The sequence below is a fragment of the Rattus norvegicus genome, chromosome 9, assembly GCF_021556685.1.
Source record: "Rattus norvegicus strain SHRSP/BbbUtx chromosome 9, alternate assembly SHRSP_T2T, whole genome shotgun sequence".
NCBI lineage: Eukaryota > Metazoa > Chordata > Mammalia > Rodentia > Muridae > Rattus > Rattus norvegicus.
The window spans coordinates 43,585,762-43,607,805 of NC_141542.1; positions in this window are offsets into that span (position 1 = coordinate 43,585,762).

Sequence of the window (22,044 nt, forward strand, 5' to 3'; positions counted from 1 at the left end):
CTTGACATGAGCAAATGTTTGCTTTTAGATTATTGGTGTCAGAGGTTAATGCTATCTCTCGGTAACCACCCCAGAGTGGCAGATTTCCAAATATTTCAATAAATCAACCCAGAGTCAAGTCTGATAAAAGAGTCCATTCAGGCAGGTTTGCAGTTAATTTTTTTTCCTTCCCAAGCCGGTATTGGGGATTTTTCTTGAAAACAAAACAAAGCAAATACGAACAAACAAAACAAAACACAAATCAAAATACTTACACTGACACATTAGTAATATATTAATTAGCAAGTGCAAATATTCTTAACCATGTATTTTTTATTTTACGTATATGAGTGTCCACCTGCAGGTATGTATATGTATCATATGCATTCCTTGTTTCCATGGAAGCCATAGCAATTGAAGTGTTGTGCATATTATTTTTACAAGAATAAAAAAAGGTAGATTTAATGCCATTTGCATCTACTCATAGCCTATCCTTTTATAAGCTACACAATTAGGCAATGTAGCCATTCATATTCAATTTTTATTTTTTATGTAATATTGTATCCTTTTACTCCTATCATGTTTTTTTCTGAATCAACAGAAACTGCTTTCATAAAGAAGCAGAGGAGAAGGAGGAGGAGGAGAGAAGTAGGAGGAGGAGGAGGAGAAGGAGGAAGAGGAGGAGGAGGAGAATATGGTAGAGAAACAATGAACACTAAAGACTTTTTGAATAGTCATAGGGAAATCTACCACTGCGGCATATTTAAAACTTATACATATGAGAAAGAAATTTAAATGTCACTATGTAATGGGGGAGAGAATACCCAGCTAGACTTCAAGTGCCAGGGAGGAATTGCACATAATTGAGTCATGAGTCAAAGAGAACCCTTAAACAATAGAGTGCATTACCAAGGCTAGTTTTTACCCTCTATAACCTGATTGTTAAGGCCTTAGTCTTGTTGATACAACTTACTTATGTCATTGGGCATGAGACATAGAGCAGGTCTCCAAATAGAAGCTTCAGATCTTTGACTAGTTTTTCTAGTGCTTCAAAATTTTCTGCATGATACCCCTCCAAAAATCATAAATATCATTTCAAACTTCTAGACCTACACCAGAGCACTGCTGCAAGATAAGTTAGTGCAATAAGGACACATATTATGGAAATAACCAACTACTTTTTAAAAATCATTGCTCTTTTTTAATTTGGATGTTTGACCCACTCTAAAAACAAATACGTACTTAATACTGCTATAATGGCCACTAGCATAAGACTGGATAGGTCATGGCTTCTAGGTGAAAGCCTGTTACTATTGTATACTATTCTGCTAACAGAACAGAGCAATAAAATGACTCCTAAGAAAATATTGCTATGCCCATAGATCATTTATTGCACTAATAAATCTTCACCAGAGAAACTTCTTTAAGTAGATAGTGATTAACAGAGACGCACAACTGGGAAAATATGCAGAATGTAGAGCCTTGGAATGCTCAGTCTTAAATTTGATATCTTTATCAAACCCCTTCCTACAGCACTCAGTGATTTAGGAAGAACTAGAGCCAGAAAGATTATAAGAGCCATGGTTGGTGGTTGAATCCATGGAATCAGCATTTCCAGACACAACAGGGCTCAAGCCTATATTAATTTATAGAGATGGTTATAGTATTCATAAGTGCTACACAGGATCAAACTAGACAGAATCCCAGCCCAGAGAAGAGGACATGTACAAAATGTCCCACTTCAGAACAAGAGGTTATTTGCAATTGATACACACTGGAAAGGGAGAATCAGTTTTTCCCAGCAGAGTGTCCCTGGGTAATCAACCTCAATACAGGGCAGGGCCAATGACTATAAGTAGTTACCCTTAAACTAGATGGACTTTGTTTTGTTTTTGTGGGCTTTTTGTTTCACTTTTTTTCTACTTTTGTTTTTCCAGGTTTTTTGTTTCTTCATTTTTTTCTTGTGAGAAGGAAGATTAGGAAGCAGGAGAGAGAATGAAGAAACCAGAGTGACTGGGAGAGGAGCTAGAGATTAAAATTGTGGAGGTTGGGGAGGTGGGACAGATCAGGGAAGAGTTGTAGAAGAGGAAATTATGATCACAATATATTATACAAAAGATATTTTAAAATAGAAAATAAGTAAAAATTACATACAGCATTCAGTTTGCAGTATCTTTTATCTTAAAAGCCACTGGATTTGAATTTGTTTTTGTACTTTTGGGAAAAAGTACTTTGAAAAATAGAGACATTTAGAAAACTATTATCTTGACCAGATTCTTGAACATAATAATGGGGTTCAAATGAAGGTTTCTGGCTAATGAGAGAGTTAACTTGGCTAACAAAATTTAGTGCAATTCATGTTTTATTCCCTCTGATGCCATTTGTCCAAGAGCATAAGAAGTTTGCATTTGCTCTTTTAACTTGCTGCATGTTGGATGTCCAACAACTAATTGAAGTTGAAAATTCATTCCAATACTTTTAGATATCTCACAATCAAATCAAAACCCAGGTTTTTTTTTCCTGAACTTTCACCAGTAATCTTCATTCTTCATACTTTCTTGGAATAACCTTTTGAAGTTCTAAACTACTCATTCTGGCAAATGAATTTAAAAAGAGTAAAGGATGTTCGGCAGAGAATAAGATATGCACAATTAAATACATTATAGGTTTTACTTTATAATAATCATTGTTTAGTAAATGACTCTACAAGGCATTAATTTTCATGTTGTTATTAAGAGCTATTACTATTTTACCTTTATGTATTTTAGCATTGAGACAGCAACATAAACAGTAAACTTTTAACACTATAAATGTATTTCAGAACACTAAGTCAACATATCACAGAAAAACATGTTTATTGCTACAGGATTCACAATCATCTACTTTTAGAACCAACCTAATTGCTCACCAATAGATTATTGGGAAAACCAAAATGGTCCATGTACACAGTGGAATATTTCAGCTGTAACTAAAATAAAATTTAGAGAAAAATGAATAGAACTGAAACTATTTTTGTTAGGGAAAAATAAAGCCTGTCTCAGAGAGACAAATATGTACTTTTATCTTATATGTGGAATATAAATTTAAGTATCTTTGAATATGTGTATGTATGTATGTGTCTGCACATCGTCTGTGTGTATGTGTGTGTGTGCGTTTGTGTGTGCGTTTGTATATTTGTGTGTGTGTGTATAAGAGAGAGATAGAGATAGAGATAGAGATAGAGATAGAGATAGAGAGATAGAGAGATAGAGAGATAGAGAGATAGAGAGAAAGAGAGAGAGAGAGAGAGAATTAGAGACTGTGAGAAGGGAGAAATAGAGATTATGGGAAGGGAGAAAAAGATCTTGAGCAGACAGAGAAAAAGAAAGCCTAATATGGAATACATTTTGTGGTAGTTTGATAAAAATATGGCCCCTATAGGTTCATAGGGAGTGGTATTATTAGTACGTATGGCTTTGTAGGAGTAGGTGTGCATTCGTTAAAGGGAGTTGTCATTGAGTGTGGGATTTGAAGTTTCAGAAGCTCAAGCCAAACACTCTCTCTCTCTCTCTCTCTCTCTCTCTCTCTCTCTCTCTCTCTCTCTCTCTCTCCCCCACTCCCTCACTCCCCCTCTTTTTCTCTCCATCTCTCCTGCTGATCCAGATGTAGAACTCTCAGCTACGTCTCCATCACAATACTTGCCTGCACGCCACCATGCTTCCTTCCATGACAATAGCAGACTAAAACCTCTGAAAGTAAGCAAGCCCCAATTAAATGCTTTACTTTATGGGAGTTGCCATGGTCATGGTGCATCTTCACAGCAGAATAACATTAGCTGAGACAAGTTTGGCACGAAACTGTAGGATGATGTCACAGGTAGACAGGTACAGGATAGAAGACCTGTTGGAGGAGAAGGAAGGATGGGCGGGAGAGAAGTTTGAAGGAAGAGGAGGAGCCTAGAACTGAAAGGAGGAGACAGAGAGAGTAGAGAGGGAGAAGCCTTGACAGGACAATATGACAGGTGACCTTAAGATTCTGCTCTGTGTATTTACAGGTTGTTATCAATGTACCTAAGGGATGGATGGTACCGGGCTTTGTATGTTTAAGTGGACAATTATATCTTATCAATTGGATCTAAGATTATTGTGTTGTGTATTCTTTTATGTGACGGTTTGAGTATGGGAAAGTGTGAGGCAGCAGGAGACAATGGGCCGCCAAGGAATTGGGATGTGTTTCTGCCAAGATATCTAGTAGATATCTTGGGGCACTGAGGTGCCGGACCTAGCAGGGTAAAAGACAACGATACTTTTCTTATTTTTTATATTTTTACAACAACAGAAAACAGAAGGACTAATTTTTGTGAAGATGGAGACCACCAACAGGATCCAACAAATTCAGAGAATATGGAGGAGGATGAATAAAACTAAGGCACAATAGCATATGCAAGTGTTATAACTAAACTTATTGTTTTGTACGCTAAATTAAAAGTTAATATGAACATTGGGGAGAAGGCTCAGTCAACTATGTTCTTGTTACATAAAGATAAGGATCTGCATTTGGATTCTTGGATCCCACATATAAGCCAGGTGTGGTCGCATGTGTCATAACACTAATGCTGGTGCTGTGGAACTTGCTGGCTAGGCATTCCAGCAAATCATTGAGCTCAGGGTTCAGTGAGAGAATGTCTCTCAAAAGATAAGGGGGGAAATTGACTACCTATATCTATCTACTTCTACCCTCTGTTCTGTTTGCACATGTGTAATACATACATACATACATACATATAAATTAACTCATAATGACTGATTTAAAATTAGACCCATTACTTGCACTAGTGATATTTCTATGCTTTCTTTACATTTCCTTATACATTGGGTAAATTCTTCATGGTTCTTCAATAATTTTGCTAGAAACTCCTTCTTACAATTCCTTTTTAACATGGATACAACCAAAGCAAATTAGATAATGCACATATCACATTTCTTTATTTAAAGCATGTTTGTCTAACCTATATAATGAAGTTCTTGTTTCCGTCATATTTTTTTTCTTTATTCACAACAGAGCAAATGTGTGACTTATAATATTATTGATTGAGTCCACTTGGCACTTTTTTTTTAATTTGGTTAATGTCCTTATCTCTTCTTATTAGAATTGAAATGATACACCTGTGTCAAAACGAAGTCCAAGAATGGAGGTCTGTGGGGGAATTCTGAGTGATTGGGGGAAACATCCAAGAAATAAGATGAGGCTCATGACTCAATTTCTTCTCAATCAAGAATCACCTGCTCTCAGGTATAGCAGGTAGGAGTGAGTTTATTTCAGATTATTCACTACAACTGCCTGTTGTTATTTGTATGTGTTATGAAAAGCATATTTTGGCCACCTGTGGCTTGTCCACTACATGCAGCTTGTCCTTGTGATGGTTCACTTTACCCATGTGATTCTAGTAACTCTCAGTGTAAATTGGCTGATGTTCTAAAGCAAGGTGGCTAGTTCATGAGACATTCCATTCCCCTACCCATTCATTAGCTCTTTTCTATCAGTTTCCATTGCATTTAGAATGGTAAACACATCTGGTCTTACCATCTGTTACTTTATAGCTGACTTTTTATAAAAAGATTTATTCATATTTGTTATATAAGTACACTGTAGCCGTCTTCACAGTGCATCAGCTCTCATTACAGATGGTTGTGGGCCATCATGTGGCTGCTGGGAACTGAACTCAGGACCCCTGGAAGAGCAGTCAGTGCTTTTAACCAGAGTTATCTCTCCAGTCCTATAGCTGACTTTTAAGATGGGTATAAAGTTGTAAGAGTTTGAATAAGAATGTCCCCTTAAGATCGTAGTTTTAGATACTTGATCACCAGTTAGTGGAACTGGTCAGGAAGGATTAGGAAGCACAGTCTTATTGGAAAAAGGTGTGTCACTGGGAAGGTGGGGAGCCTTTGAGTTTTCAAAAGACTTGCTATCCCCACTGTTCTCTCCCTCTCCCCCTCCCCTCCTCCTCCTCCCCCCTCTTTCTGCCCCCTGCTTTTATATCAAAATAGGAGCTTCCACCTATTCCTGCTTCCATGAATTTGCTGTGCTATCATGGGCACTGTCCCTTGGGAACTACATGTCCTGAATTAAACACTTTCTTTTATAAATTACATCTGTCATTGTGCCTTATCATAGTAAAAGAAAAGTAACCCATACAGACATACATTAGGCAAAGATACCCTCCACTCTACAGGAATGTTGGTATGTAAGACACTGTGATTGTTTAACATGTGTAAGAGTTTTATCTGATCTCATTTACACTGATAGGACAAGATATCACTTTTATCTACACTTATGGTATTTCTTTTTTGCTTAGATTGATTAAAAAGAACTGAACATCCTTTAGAAAATGAGTAAATCACTGTAGCATCCTTAGTTTGGAAGGAAAACTGGTTTGGAAAGAGCTGATAGCAAAACCACTACCATATTGAAGACTATGGGAGAAATCAGGGAATTAATAAATATAGAGCAATTATATAGGGAAAGCAAAAGACATAAAGAGAAATAGTAATTATGTGGGGAAACAGAATGAAAAGAGGGAAGCGTTAGGAAAAATACAGGAAAGTTTAAATATTGACATTGGAACTCTATTACATGCCTCATAAATTTTATTTTATATAAAATAAAATATATTATAAATTTAAGGATGAACCTTTTAATAAGTATTCAACATAATTAGTTTATTTAGAGTGATAATCTCTTGGAGAATGGATCACATATTGCAGGTACTAGTGCTTTAAACAAAGTTAAACTGCATTTTGAAAGGAAAAGATGCATTGCATGAGTAAACCGATTGGAGGACATAGACCCTTATACTGGGATTCTGGATATTGGGTCTGAATTAAGAAAAAAATGAGGTGATCCAACTCTTTGATAGAACTATCTATATTCTAACTATACTTGAGTTAATCTGAGTGAGAAATAGAGGGCATTTTAGAACAACCCCATGGGAACTAGATAATGATGGAATAGGTCAAATAACATCCATGGCTTAGAAGAATCTTCCCCTAGCTATCATCCAGAGTAGGTGCAGCATGAGTTTCTGGATCTACTGACAGCAGAAGTCATTTGGGAGGAAAATTGTTTAATGACAAGGGGTTTACTAAGTATCTAATTGTCAATCAAGAAAAGAATGTTACAATCCTTTTTTCCCTTATACACATAAAATAAACATAATGAAATAGAATTAAAGGAGGGGATGAAAGTATACAATTGTTGATTCCATTTAATTCAACTCAAATAACAAAGCAGCTCTGGTATTAGAAGGCAAGGTAACTTTTCACCTCTGAGGACAGTGATAGGTTGGGACACAAGGAGCCCTCTGTGATGCTGGGTAATGGACTAATTAGTTCTGGATGTTGGTTCCATTGATCAGCTTGGGAGATTGTTCATCTAGCCGAACACTTGCTATTGGTGAATGTTTTCATCTGTGAGCTTTTTCTTCAAAAATGATTCTGAAATGAGCTCAAAATGAGTATTTCAATATTCTTTCTCTCTGGAGACACATTTTGGAGACAATGAGCCCAGCATTAGATGCATGTATTAAGGAAGAAAGGAACAGAACAACTTACTGAAAGTCTATGATTACTGCTGAGAACAAGTGTTGACCAATGGTTTGGTGGCTTTGCTTGTTATTCGTAAGTGTTTTATGACTCAGAGGACAAAATTGAGGAGCAGAAACGAAACTCTGACAAATCACTGTCTGAACCTCTGAACCCCTCTCTTTCCAATGCCTCCTATGTTCCTATGTTCTAAGCAAAAGGAAAATTTATGGAAGGGTGATCTGAGATACATGACCCAGAAGTCAACTCTTCAGGTACAGTAAGAGGCAGAAAAGTGTATCTTGGTATAAAACACATAAAACTAGAGAAAATCCAGTACCCAGTGAGGGGCTCCATGTCCAAATTACTCAATAAAAGTACCAGTTACAAATCTAATAATAATCACATAGCTGTGGTTTTAAGTGGTGAGCAATTTTGAGTCTACTCTTGTGCTCATTTTAGATTCCAGACTTTTTTTTTTTTGAGGCATAATTTTTTTCCTTAGTTACCTCTGTTTCAAAGACACTTTCCTAAATTAAGATGCCACAGTGGAACTGCCAGCAGCTGGAAATGTGTATTTAATTGTTCTTCTAGGAGAGAAAATATGTTGCACCCATCCCATTGGGACCATTGCCTTGTGTTGCTGAATGGTTGACCGCACTTAATGGTGTGATTTGTGTTGATAGAACAGCTTTGTTATTGTTGTTGTTTATGTGTGTGTGTGTGTGTGTGTGTGTGTGTATGTGTATGTGTATGTGTGTGTACATGCGCACACGTGTGCGTGTGTGTGTGTGTGCATGCACAGAGATAATTGTTTCATACAATTAGATCCATAACCTTGTGCGATTAACAATTTTCTTAACAACCAAGAATCAACGTATACCCTTTTCTTTAATTGCTGAAAATTTAATGTTATTTTCACACATTAAATAAAATGTTTAAAAGTAATAGCATCTAAGAGATAAACTAACAGGGCCTTTCAGTTTTATTTTAATGTTTGGAGCAAATGAGTATATATGCATATTAAATTCACAAGTACTGTTTTTCACCTTTCTGTTTATACATCTTTTTCCTTTCCTGTTCTGTGCTTGTGAACTCTTTTTAAGTTCCCTATTCCAAAGCTTTATTTTGTTAAAATCAAACATGTCAATAATAACTATAAATAGTTATTTTTTGTGCAATATTATTTCAGATGACATATATTTTTCTGATACTAGTGATGTTTATGAAACTATTGCATAGACTTATAAAGACATCTGTGTAACAAAATTATCACAATTTTTAGCATCAATCTTATTCAGTGCACCATTCCTAAAAAGACAACTTCAATTATAGCTTAGTATTTCCCTTCAAAACTACAGAAAATGACAAAAGTACAAAGTCTCCAAGGTTGTGATATATTTATATACTCACTGATATTCACGAAACAATTTTACACAAAATGTAAATTCATTTAAATGTGCATAAATATATAACAGATATCCAATTTCTCTATTGGAATGTAATTGAAAATTTTCACAGCAAATTCTTCAATAGGCAAGAATATATTATAGTTTCAGTTTAATTTTTAAAAATCAAGATCATCACTTTTCAATACCAAATTGAAATATTAAAAGCACTTTGGTATTTATCTTCTAGAAAATTCAAGTCAGATCAACACCAGACATGTATATTTCAATCATATCCAACTACAGGTTCTGTTTTACTCTGTGTTCTTTAGAAGTGTGGGGTCAGGCATAATAGGACAGGACTATCGTTTTAATGGTTATATTGAATACATTTCCTCATAGATGGTTCCTTTTAACTACACAATTTCTAACATATAAAATCCTGTTTAAATAGATATAATTGTTTGTAAGTTCTCTAGGTAGTTATGGTGCTATTTGCCCCCATATCTGAGGGATAGAACAAATAGCTCAAGATTACAAGGTAAATATCAGCACATGGAACAAGTCCTCTGCATTTCTTTGTCAAACTCTTATTTTATTAAGTCATAATTTTTGTGGCTTATTAGACAAGTGCTTATATCTCTCTTGAAAACTCACAGCTGATTGGATAAATAAATATATTTTATTTTTATTAGTTATAAAACTTTTGACATTTATAGCAGAGGCTTTAACATGTGCGTGGATGTGTGTGTGTGTCTCTCTCTCTCTCTGTGTGTGTGTGTGTGTGTGTGTGTGTGTGTGTGTGTCTGTAGCAAATAGTAATTCTGTGGTCAAAGCTGGCCTTGAGCTCATCATTCTCCTGACTGCATGCAAAGTGCTAGAATGACAGATGTATTACAACATACTAGTGATGGTGTTGATTTTTCTCATTTGCTTAATCTAAAAAATGAACTATATTGTATATTATAATATAGTTACTGACAAACTGAAATCAGAGTCAAATAATCTAAATGGTCGTTAAAAATACCACAAACATACCTTAAAGTAATGTTATAGTTATTAAATAAAATTTTGCCTATACAAAAGAAAGTAATATATTTGTGTATTGACTAGTCTATTAGTCAGGGTTCTCTAGAGGAACGGAACTCAGGGTAAGGGTTAGGTGGTCCAGGTATTCCAACAACAGTGGTCTACCAACAGAATGTCCAAGAATTTCATAGTTGTTCAGATGTTGAAGCTGATCTTCAGGGTTCAGTATAAAACCAGATACACTCAATGTGATGGAAGAGAAAGTTAACCTTGAATGCAGTGACCCAGAAGGCAACTTCCTGAACAGAACACCCATTGCACAGGCACTATAATCCCTAATTAATAAATGGGACTCCATAAATTACAAAGCTTCTCTAAACCAAAGGACACCATCAATGGGATAAAATGACAGCCTATGGAATGAGAAAGACTTGAACTTCGACAGAGGGCTAATTTCCTAAATATGTTGAGAACTCAAAAACTTGATGTCCACAAACCCAACAATCTAATTTAAAACTGGGACACAGATCTAAGCAGACAGTTCTCAGCACAGGAATCTCTAATGGCAGAGAAACACTTAAAGAGCAACATTCTTAGCCATCGGGGAAATGGTACTCAGAACAACTCTGAGACTCTGGCTTACACATATGAGAAAAGCTAAGATCAAAAATTCAAGTGATAATTCATATGCAAAAGGATTTGGGGCAATGGGAACACTCCTCCATCCATGGCGGAAGTACAAACTTTTACAGGCACTTTGGAAAATAATATGGTGATTTTCTAGAATATTAGCGTTAATCTACCTCAAGACTTAGCTATACTACTATTTTCAAAATTTTATTCTTTAATCCTCTTTTACAGTCCAGTCTCCATTACCATCCCAGAACACCCCTCAACCACTCCCCTTCTCATATCCCCCAACCCCCAGCTGCTGTCTCCAAGAGAATGTCCCTACACCCCCACCTTGACCCCACCATAGCTCCCCACTCCATGGGGTCTCAAGTGTCTCGAGTGTTAGGTGCATCTCTCACTGAGTCTAGACCAGGCAGTCCTTTGCTATTTATGTCTTGGGGTCCTCATATCAGCTGTTATATGCTTCCTGGTTGATGTTCAGTGTGAGAGATCTCGGGGGTTCAGGTCAGTAGAGAATGCTGGTCCTCCTACAGGGTTGCCCTCCACCTCAGCTTCTACCAGCTTTTCCGCAGTTCGACCACAAGGATCCCCAGCTTCTGCCTATTGGTTGGGTGCTGGTATCTGCATCTGACTCTTTCAGCTGCCTCTGGGGCCTCTCCGAGGACAATCTTGCTAGGCTCCTGTCTGTAAGCACACCATAGCATCAGTAAGAGTGTCAGGTCCTTTGGCCTTCCCTTGACTTGGATCCCAATTTGGGCCTGTCACTAGACTTCCTTTCCCTCAGGCACTTCTCCAATTTTGTCCTCACAGTACCTTCAGACAGGAACAATTCTGCGTCAGATCTTTTGACTGTAGGATGGAAACTTGATGTCCTGTCCCTTCACTGGAGGTAGGCTCCACAAGTTCCCTCTCCCCACTATAGGGCATTTCATCTAAGGTCCCTCCCTTTGAGTCCTGAGAGTCTCTCACCTCCCTGGTCTCTGGTTCCTGGAGGGTCCCCCAACCTCCTATCTTCAGAGGTTTTCTGTTTCTATTCTTTTAGCTGACCCTTGGGTCTTCAGTCCTGCCTTCCGTGTCCTACCCATACCTGAAGAGAATCATGAAATTTGCAGGAAAATAGATGGGGCTGGGAAAAAAAATCATCCTTAATATGGTAAACCCAGACCAAGAAAGACAAATGTGTTATATACTGACTTATAAGTGATATTAGTTATAGAGAGTAATCACACTACAGTCCGCAGACCACGATAAGCTAAGTAATAAGGAAGGTTCTAGGGAGAACAAATGAGTTTCACTGGGAAGAAAAAATAAGATAGATTTTACAGGTGGACTGGGGTTAGGTGGGGATGGAACTGGAGGGATGGGTTGGGCCTGATATGCAGATGGAGGGAGAGTACTGGGTGAGACAACTGGAATCAGTGGGATAGGGCATCTATGGAAACTTGTAGGATTCTCTGACGGTGACCCAGCAATGGGGGATAAACAGTCTGAACCAGCCATCTTCTTTCACAAGGCAAGGCTTACAGTGAAGGCAATGGAACACAAACATGCCACAAAACATTTGATCTACAGTTTTCTGTTTCTGTAATACACCTGGGGTAAAGAAAGTGCAGTAATTGTGGGAGTGGCAAACCAATGACTTGGTCCATCTTGAGATCCATGAGAGGAAGCCCACATCTGACACTGCCTGGAGGCTGGATAGTCCAGAGACCTAGGATAGAACCAAACATGACTGGCAAACTAAGTAAGCAAATAAATAAACAAAGCTAATGATACTCTGCAGTACTCACAGATTGGTGCTTAACCCAGTTGTCATCGGAGAGGCTTAAGCAAGCAACTGACGAGAGCAGATGCAGAGACCCACGGCCTAACATTCGGCAGAGCTTAGGGAATCATGTGAAAGAGAGGAAGAAGGATTGCAGGAGGTAAAGGGGTCAAGGTCAAAATCCACTGAATCCGCAAACCAGGGCTCATAGGGCTCACAGAAACTGAACTATGATCAAGAAGCCTGTATGGGTCTGATCTAGGTTCTCTGCATATGTGCTATGGTTGTGTACCTTGCTGTTTCTTCTGGGACTCCTAAAGGTGGAAGTGGGGAATAGTTATGACTCTTTTGCCTGCTTTTGTGATCTTTTTATTCATCCTGGGTTGCCTTTTCCAGCCTTAATACAAGAGAGGTGCCTAGTCTGACAAAAACTTGATATGACATATCTGGTTGATATTCCTGGGAGGCCTGTCTTTTTGGAGGAGGAGTTGATCTGGAGGAGAAGGAATGTTGGGGAGGAGGGACTCAAAGGACAAGGGGCAGGAAGACTATTGGTGTGATGTAATATATGAGAAGAGTAAATTTAAAAAAAAAAGAAGAAATGAAAAACAACCTGACAGTTATTCAAATGATTACACATGCAACTTATAGTTCCTCAGATTTACAACCACTATATATGTTTACAGGAGAAATGAAGCATATAGACACTTCACTACCCAAACAGCACACATGGACTGACCCATGGCTTCATCTGCATATGTAGCAGAGGATGTCCTTGTTGGGCACCAATGGGAGGAAAAGCCCTTCGCCCTGCCAGGGTTGGACTTCCCAGTGTATGGGAATGTCAGGGCATGTGTGGAGGCAGGAGTTGGGAAAGGGGAACACTTATAGAAAAGGAGGGGGATGGGATAGGGGACTTATGGATGGGAAACCAGGAAAGAGATAAGATTTGAAATGTAAATAAAAAATCCAATAAAAAAGAGAATAAAATTAAAAAGAAAAAAGTGTGTCTTCTCACTAAAAATGATTTAATGAAGAAGAAGAAGGAGGGGAAGGGAAAGGGAAGGAGAAGGAAGAGGAGGAGGAGGAGGAGGGGGAGGAGGAGGAGGAGGAGGAGGAGGAGGAGGAGGAGAAGAAGAAGAAGAAGAAGAAGAAGAAGAAGAAGAAGAAGAAGAAGAAGAAGAAGAAGAAGAAGAAGAAGAAGAAGAAGAAGAAGAAGAAGAAGAAGCCGCCCCTCATAGGTGTACCCATCCTCTTGGGTTCAGTTAATCCCACATGCAGTTCAGTTTGACATCAAAAATAGCTATCATGTCTAGGAAAGAGTTTCTACAAAGATAAGAAGTCCAAAAACTCATAAAACAGTTATGATTTTTGCAACTACAACATGGTTATTTTTATTATTTTACTCATTAAGTTTTAAAACTTTGTTTTTATCTTTTGCCTGTGTGTGGGTGTTTTGACTCCATGTATGTCTGTGTTATGTACAGTGGCTGTTAGATTTCCTGGAATTTGAGCTACAGACAGTGGTAAGCCACCTTGTGGGTGTTAGAAATCAAACCATGTCCTCTAGAAAGGCAATCAGTACTCTGAACTGCTGAGCCACCTCTCCGGCCCCTTAGCAGAATTCTTAAAGTCAATTTTCCTCTAATTAAAAAAAGCATATGCATTTTGTCTTTGCTTTGCTTTTGGTTCCTTTATTCTACATTGATAACCTCATATTAAGGAGGTGACAAAATCTTTAAAAGGAGCCTAACACAAGTAGCGAAAGCTGCTTCTAATTCCCTCAATTTCTTCATTTTCGTGAATTACTCTCTGTTCTCCTCCATGTTAATATACCTGGATCGAGTGCAATGCCAGGGTAAATTAATTTTCTTTGTCTTTTGAAGCTTAGTGCTATAGTCAAGTCTCTTGACATAGGTACTATGATGCTTTGAAAATGTCAGCCACACAGTGTTTTATACAGTAGGTTCAGTTTGACCTACTTAACTGTGCTGAAATGATTTTCTTTTCATCATATGAACATTGTAAGCCAAAGGTTAAAATAATAGAGAAGTTGAAAGGATTAATAAATATATATTTTGTTCTTCTACACTTTTGAAAGGGTTATCTTTGTAGACTCTCAGTAAAAAATGTTAGTGAGTGTTACACAGTTTTCAAAGCACACATACATTTTAAGCTTTGCTGATTTTATATCTAACTGTGACCCACTGTAGAAAAAGTATGAAAAGAAAGACTTAACTACAGTATATGTAGATTATTATGTAAGTGTTTATGACATCTTTCTTTAACAATTCTTATGGTTGATTGTATAAGCAGCCTTGGATCATTATCCAAATACTATATTTTCTACTTTAAAATAGTTGTCTAATTTGGTAGCATTGAATATAATTGATAACAGTTAATATTTAATCTTCTACAATTCCATTAGTCACTAGACTTTTATTACTTTCCGTAGGTTGATGTCTATATGCAGGTGAAGGCTGGCACAAGTTAAGTCAAAGCCCATGATTGGACAGTAAAACATAAGGCGGTTACAAATTTTTGAAAGGTGAGAGAGAAGAGGAAAAGAAAGAATTAAGATAGAGACAGAGAAGGACAACCTAGATCTGGGTGGCCGTAAATGGCCATAGGTAGTTACGAATATTTCTTAAGGGATGGATTTCTATAGGTCAATTTATCTTATCTAGGTGGGTGGTTTATACCTTTATCAATTGGTTGCGAGTTTATTGTGTGGATACATTGTAGGTTGAGAATTTAACATATAAATCTGATTGTTAAATTACAGTTTATTGAGTCTTGATTTTAATGGGTTGTTGGGAATTTATACTTTAACTAATGAGGGAGCAATTGCTGGAAGTGTGGGCAGAGTCTGTGACAGGGAGCCAGGATAGGCCAGCTGCTGCTGGACCTCTGGTGTCTTGATTATCTGGGACCAGAGAGTTCCCGGTTGGTAGAAAGACAGCCAGGAGAGGACCAAGAGACCATCATGGTTAGAGGAAACTAGAGGAAATGAGGCATGGTACCACACTAGAACAAGCCATCACTGAGATGAAGGTACGCCACAGATGTTATGTGGCTCTCCAGTGCCATCATTAGTGTGGGATATAAGAAACGAATATTTATTTAATGATTTCCACGAAAATTTTCCTCTCTTTCTTATATATTTTCCTCTCTTATATTATATTTCCTATAATATAACAAAGGAAGTGCTAAGTCAGACAATAGCTAGTAAAAAATGCTATGCTGAAGTAAGCTTAGAATGCTCTTTGTTATTTCCAAAACTTGTCTCTCTGATATTCCTTGAAAGCACAGGATGAGTTGTTCAAGCCTGGAAGCAGATAGTGTTGGAAATTTCTTATGTGAGGTCATGCTTCTTAGTATAGCTGTATCTTTGACTTCTTTTCCAATCTGTATCCCCTTGATCTCCTTCTGTTGTCTAATTGCTCTGGCTAGAATTTCAAGAACTATATTGAATAAGTAGGGAGAGAATGGGCAGCCTTGTCTAGTCCTTGATTTTAGTGGGATTGCTTCAAGTTTCTCTCCATTTAGTTTAATATTAGCTACTGGTTTGCTGTATATGGATTTTACTATGTTTAGGTATAGGCCTTGAATTCCTATTCTTTCCAAGACATTTATCATAAAGGGGTATTGATTTTGTCAAATGCATTCTTAGCGTCTAATGAAATGATCATGTGGTTTTGTTCTTTCAGTTTGTTTATATAGTGAATTACTTTGATGGTTTTCCGTATATTAAACCATCCCTGCATGCCTGGGATGAAGCCAACTTGATCATGGTGGATGATTGTTTTGATGTGCTCTAGAATTTGGTTTACAAGAATTTTATTGAATATTTTTGCGTTGATATTCATAAGGGAAATTGGTCTGAAGTTCTTTTTCTTTGTTGGTTCTTTGTGTGGTTTAGGTATAAGAGTAATTGTGGCTTCATAGAAGGTATTCGGTAGTGATCCATCTGTTTCAATTTTGTGGAATACTTTGGATAGTATAGGTATTAGGTCTTCTATGAAGGTCTGATAGAATTCTGCACTGAACCCATCTGGACCTGGGCTCTTTTTGGTTGGGAGAACTTTAATGACTGCTTCTATTTCCTTAGGAGTTATGGGGTTCTTTAAGATATGATAGTATATTTAAGTGATCCCAAAAGTTCCACTGGAGAACTACTAAACCTGATAAACACCTTCAGCAAAGTGGCTGGGTATAAAATTAACTCAAATAAATCAGTAGCCTTCCTCTACACAAAAGAAAAACAAGCCGAAAAAGATTAGGGAAATGACACCCATCATAATAGTCCCAAATAATAAAAAAATACCTCCGTGTAACTTTAACCAAGCAAGTGAAAGATCTGTATGATAAGAACTTCAAGCCTTTGAAGAAAGAAATTGAAGATCTCAGAAGATGGAAAGATCTCCCATGCTCATGGATTGGCAGGATTAATATAGTAAAAATGGCCATTTTACCAAAAGCGATCTACAGATTCAATGCAGTCCCCATGAAAATACCAATCCAATGCTTCAGAGGGTTAGACAGAACAATTTGCAAATTCATCTGGAATAACAAAAAACCCAGGATAGCTAAAACTATCCTCAACAACCAAAGGACTTCCAGGAGAAATCCCTATCCCTGAACTCAAGCAGTATTACAGAGCAATAGTGGTAAAAACTGCATGGTATTGGTACAGAGACAGACAGATAGACCAGTGGAATAGAATTGAAGACCCAGAAATGAACCCACATACCTATGGTCACTTGATTTTTGACAAGGCGGCAAAACCATCCAATGGAAAAAAAGGTAGCATTTTCAGCAAATGTGCTGGTTCAACTGGAGGTCACCATGTAGAAGAATGCAGATGGATCCATGCTTATTGCACTGTACAAAGGTTAAGTTCAAGTGGATCAAGGACTTTCACATCAAACCAGATACACTCAAGCTAATAAAAGAAAAAGTGGGGAAGAATCTTGAACACATGGGCACTGGAGAAAAGTTTCTGATCAAAACACCAATGGCTGATACTCTAAGATCAAGAATCGACAAATGGGATCTCATAAAACTGCAAAGCTTCTGTAAGGCAAAGGACACTGTTGTTAGGACTAAACAGCAACCAACAGATTGGGAAAAGATCTTTACCAATCCTACAACAGATAGAGGGCGTATATCCAAAATATACAAAGAACTTACGAAGTTAGAGTGCAGGCAGACAAATAACCCTTTTTTTTTTTTTTTTTTTTGGTTCTTTTTTTCGGAGCTGGGGACCGAACCCAAATAACCCTTTTAAAAATGGGGTTCAGAGCGAAAGAAAGAATTCACAGCTGAGGAATGACAAATGGTTGAGAAACACCTGAAGAAATGTTCAACATCTTTAGTCATTAGGGAAATGGAAATCAAAACAACCCTGAGATTTTCACTTCACACCAGTGAGAATGGCTAAGATCAAAAACTCACATGACACCAGATGCTGGCGAGGATGTGGAGAAAGAGGAACACTCCTTCATTATTGGTGGGATTCCATTCTGGAAATCAGTCTGGAGGTTCCTCAGAAAATTGGACATTGAACTACCTGAGGACCCAGCTATACCTCTCTTGAACATATACCCAACAGATGCCCCAACATATAACAAAGACACATACCCCACTATGTTCACAGAAGCCTTATTTATAATAGCCAGAGGCTGGAAAGAACCCAGATGCCCTTCAACAGAGGAATGGATACAAAACATGTGGTACATTTACACAATGGAATGTTACTCAGCTATCAAAAACAATGACTTTATGAAATTCATAAGCAAATGGATGGAATGGAAAATACCACCCTGAGTGAGGTAACCCAATCACAGAAAAACACACAGGGCATGCACTCATTGATAAGTGGCTATTAGCCCAAATGCTCGAATTACTTGAGATCCAGAGAACACATGAAACTTAAGAAGGATGACCAAAATGCCAATGCCTCACTCGTTCTTTAAAAGGGGAACAAGAATATCCTTGGGAGGAAATAGGGAGGCAAAGTTTAGAACAGAGGCAGAAGGAACACCCATTCAAAGCCTGCCCCACATGTGGCCCATAGGTATACAGCCACCCAATTAGACAAGATGGATGAAGCAAAGAAGTGCAGGCTGACAGGAACCGGATGCAGATCTCTCCTGGGAGACACAGCCAGAATATGCCAAATACATAGGCGAAAGCCAGCAGCAAACCACTGAACTGAGAGCAGGACCCCCCATTGAAAGAATCAGAGAAAAGACTGAAAGAGCTTGACGGGTCTTGAGACCCCATATGAACAACAATGCCAACCAAGCAGAGCTTCCAGGGACTAAGTCACTACCCAAAGACTATATACATGGACTGACCCTGGGCTCCAGCCTCATAGGTTGCAATGAATAGCCTAGTAAGAGCAGCAGTGGAAGGGGAAGCCCTTGGTCCTGCCAAGACTGAACCCCCAGTGAAGGTGATTGTTGGGGGGAGGACGGTAATGGGGGGAGGATTGGGAGGGGAACTCCCATAGAGAAGCAGAGGGGGAGGGGTTAGTGGGATGTTGGCCTGGAAACCGGGAAAAGGATTAACAATCGAAATGTAAATAAGAAACACCCTAGTTAATAAAGTTTAAAAAAAAAGTATAGCTGTATCTTTTTCAGGTTAAATTTCTCATAAGAACATGATTTTTAACATATCTCAATAAATACACCATGCATCTATCTTATATTATTATCATCTTTATTATTATAACATTATTATAAATCACTTTAATTAATTAAAGGATTAAATAATAATGATAATAATAATGATTAGAAAAGTATCATGTCTAATATAGGGAATGAAAGAAACTTAAGGAAAACAAAAACCTGTGAAAGAATATAGATACCAACTAATTCTAAGAATGTAAACACAGTCAAAATTTGGAGGACAATTTCTCCTTTCAGTAGTATAATGAATGTGACAAACAAAAGGAATTCCTTTTTTAAGACTTCCTGTAGTGATTTAAAATAAGCAAAGCCACCATCCTTTTCTTACCTCTCTGAACCTTCAAGGCTGTTTAGAACACTCTGAATTAAACAGAAATGGGACAGAAAATCAGAGTGTTTGATGCCTGAATTGATGTATTAGAGTTTGAGATAGGCCTTATGGGCCTTCTCCTATAGGCAGGAGAGATCAAGCTTTGGATTCCTGTAGGAAGCGAACTGGAAGTGCTTCTATTATCTAAGTTTTAAATCCTCAAATGAAAACATAAAATGTTTGTCTTTGCTTTCTCCTATAAAACATTGAAATTGACCTAGGACTCTAGTTTCTGCATTTCCTTTTTCAATAGACCTATTGCTTTTCTACAGGGTAATTCTTGTATTTTTGTTGTTAGTTGATGGCAAAATGAGTGATAGTTACAGTAGAACTAAAGATAAGAAAGGAGACCTAAAATGGACACTTGATGTTCTCTATTGTGTAAGTCAGTAGGACGTTCTCAAACTTGACTGTTAACTCTCTTAACCATCTTGCTAGAGAATCTTTTCTTTTTAAATATGGAAGGCCAGAAAGATAAAATTGAGAGGAGATGTAATCCCAGTATCCAAAGAAGCAGCCCTGACAGACATGTTGCTGGGCAGAGCACATCAACCATGGATCCATATCCATGCATGAGAATGAATTCCTGAGACTAAGTAGGCCACAGGACAAACCCAGCCCCACCCCTCTGCTACTGCTCCAAACTACACAGCACAGCAGGGAGGAGTCGTGGGAGAGGGTTGCCTGGAGAAGTGGGGTGACTCACACAACTCTGGAGGCAAATGCTGCTATGGCACAATGCCAAGAGGAACCCATTCCCAAATTAGCATGTGAAGCTCAGTCCTGTGGTAGCACTTTCATAAAGAAAGTCACCTCTCCCTCACATGAAGCTCATAGATTAGGATAGCTCATCAACTAAGGGTGAGGCCTTCTGAGCCTTTCAACTTTCCATAGTAGAATATTGACAGATATCTTCTTTCTAGGTTTTGTGCTGGTAACCCTATTGATGGGAGTTAGTGGTTGTAACATCACTGTCATGTCCAGAAGATACTATTAGGTAGTATAATCTTCCTGGTCACCTTGTTTTTATAATCCTTTTACCTATTCTTTCATGATAATCCATGAGCTTTTGATATACTATCCAACTACATTCTAAGTACTTACCATATCCATTGATGAGTTAGCTCTCATCCCTCATCAAAAACTAATTTTTGCTGCAAATAGAAGCAATTACAGAGAACTGAATCTTGTCAAATTGCACAGAAGCTAATGTCCTTTATTCCACTGTGTTGTTCTGGCCTCTTTATCAAAAATCAGGTGTATAGACTTACATCTGGGTCAATTCTATTCCATTAACCAGGTCTGGTTTTATGCCAATATTATGCTGTTTTTATTATGATAGCTCTGTAGTAGAACCTGAACTTGGGCATGGTGATACTTCATATAATTCTTTATTCAGAATTATTTTAGCTGTCTTTATTTTTCTCTCATATTGTTTTTATTTCATATGCTTCTGTATCAAACGTAACATATCCTTTAAGGATTTGTGAGAAAATGTATTGGAATTTTGGTGGGAATTTCATTGAATCTGAAGATTACTTTTACTAGGATGGCCATTTTTACTATATTAAATAAATGGATGAATGCCTTCCAGTCTGAGCCAATGCAGTGCAGATCCAGGGCACTGGCTTTGTACCCAGTTCCATAATACCCAGAGGAAGCCAGACTCACAGGTGCTCTGAAACACCCAGAATCACAGGACCACAGGATTACAGAGAAAGCTCAACTCCCAGAAGATTGGACACAAGTAGGAGTACTGGAGCTCTGACACACTCAAGATCACAGTTGAGGCCACAACATCTTTCCTAATACCCAGCATAACTGGGACCCACACAGGAACCAGGAAAACACAAACTCTTGCCCAGCCAGAGGAATGGGTTCCTTCAGCTTGCACCAGTGCCCAGAGCAAACCCAGGGAACTGACTCCTCAGCCACTCCTGCAACACCCTAAGAAAGCTTGACTCCCAGGAGCTGTGACACAACAGGATCTCAGGAGCTTGATCCACCAGGATTTCAAGATCCTAGAGGTAGCTTGACTCTTGACAGATCCAAGATCTCAGGATCCCAGGCTCCCAGAATCACAGGATCACATAGACAGGTGGATTCTGAAGAGTTCTGACCCGACCAGAATCACAAGAGAGACAGGCTCCAGTCAGAGACAGGAAGGGAAGGTAGTGCTAGAGATAACCAGATGGCTACAGGCAAGTGAAAGAACATAAGCAACAGAGACTGAAGCTACTTGGCATCATTAGAACCCAGTTCTTCCACTGCAGCAAGTCCTTGATACCCCATCACACTGGAAAAGCAAGACGAGGATTTAAAATCATATCTGAGGATGATGATAGAGGACTTTTGAAAGGACATAAATAACTCCCTTAAAGAAATACAGGAGAACACAAGTAAACAGTTAGAAGAGTTTAAAGAAGCAGCACAAAAATCCCTTAAAGAACTACAGGAAAACACAACCAAACAGGTGAAAGAACTGAACAAAATCATCCAGGATCTAAAAACAGGAATAGATTCAACAAAGAAATCATAAAGGGAGACAACCCTGGAGGTAGAAAACCTAGGAAAGAGGTCATGAGTCATAGATGCAAGCATCACCAACAGAATACAAGAGAGACTC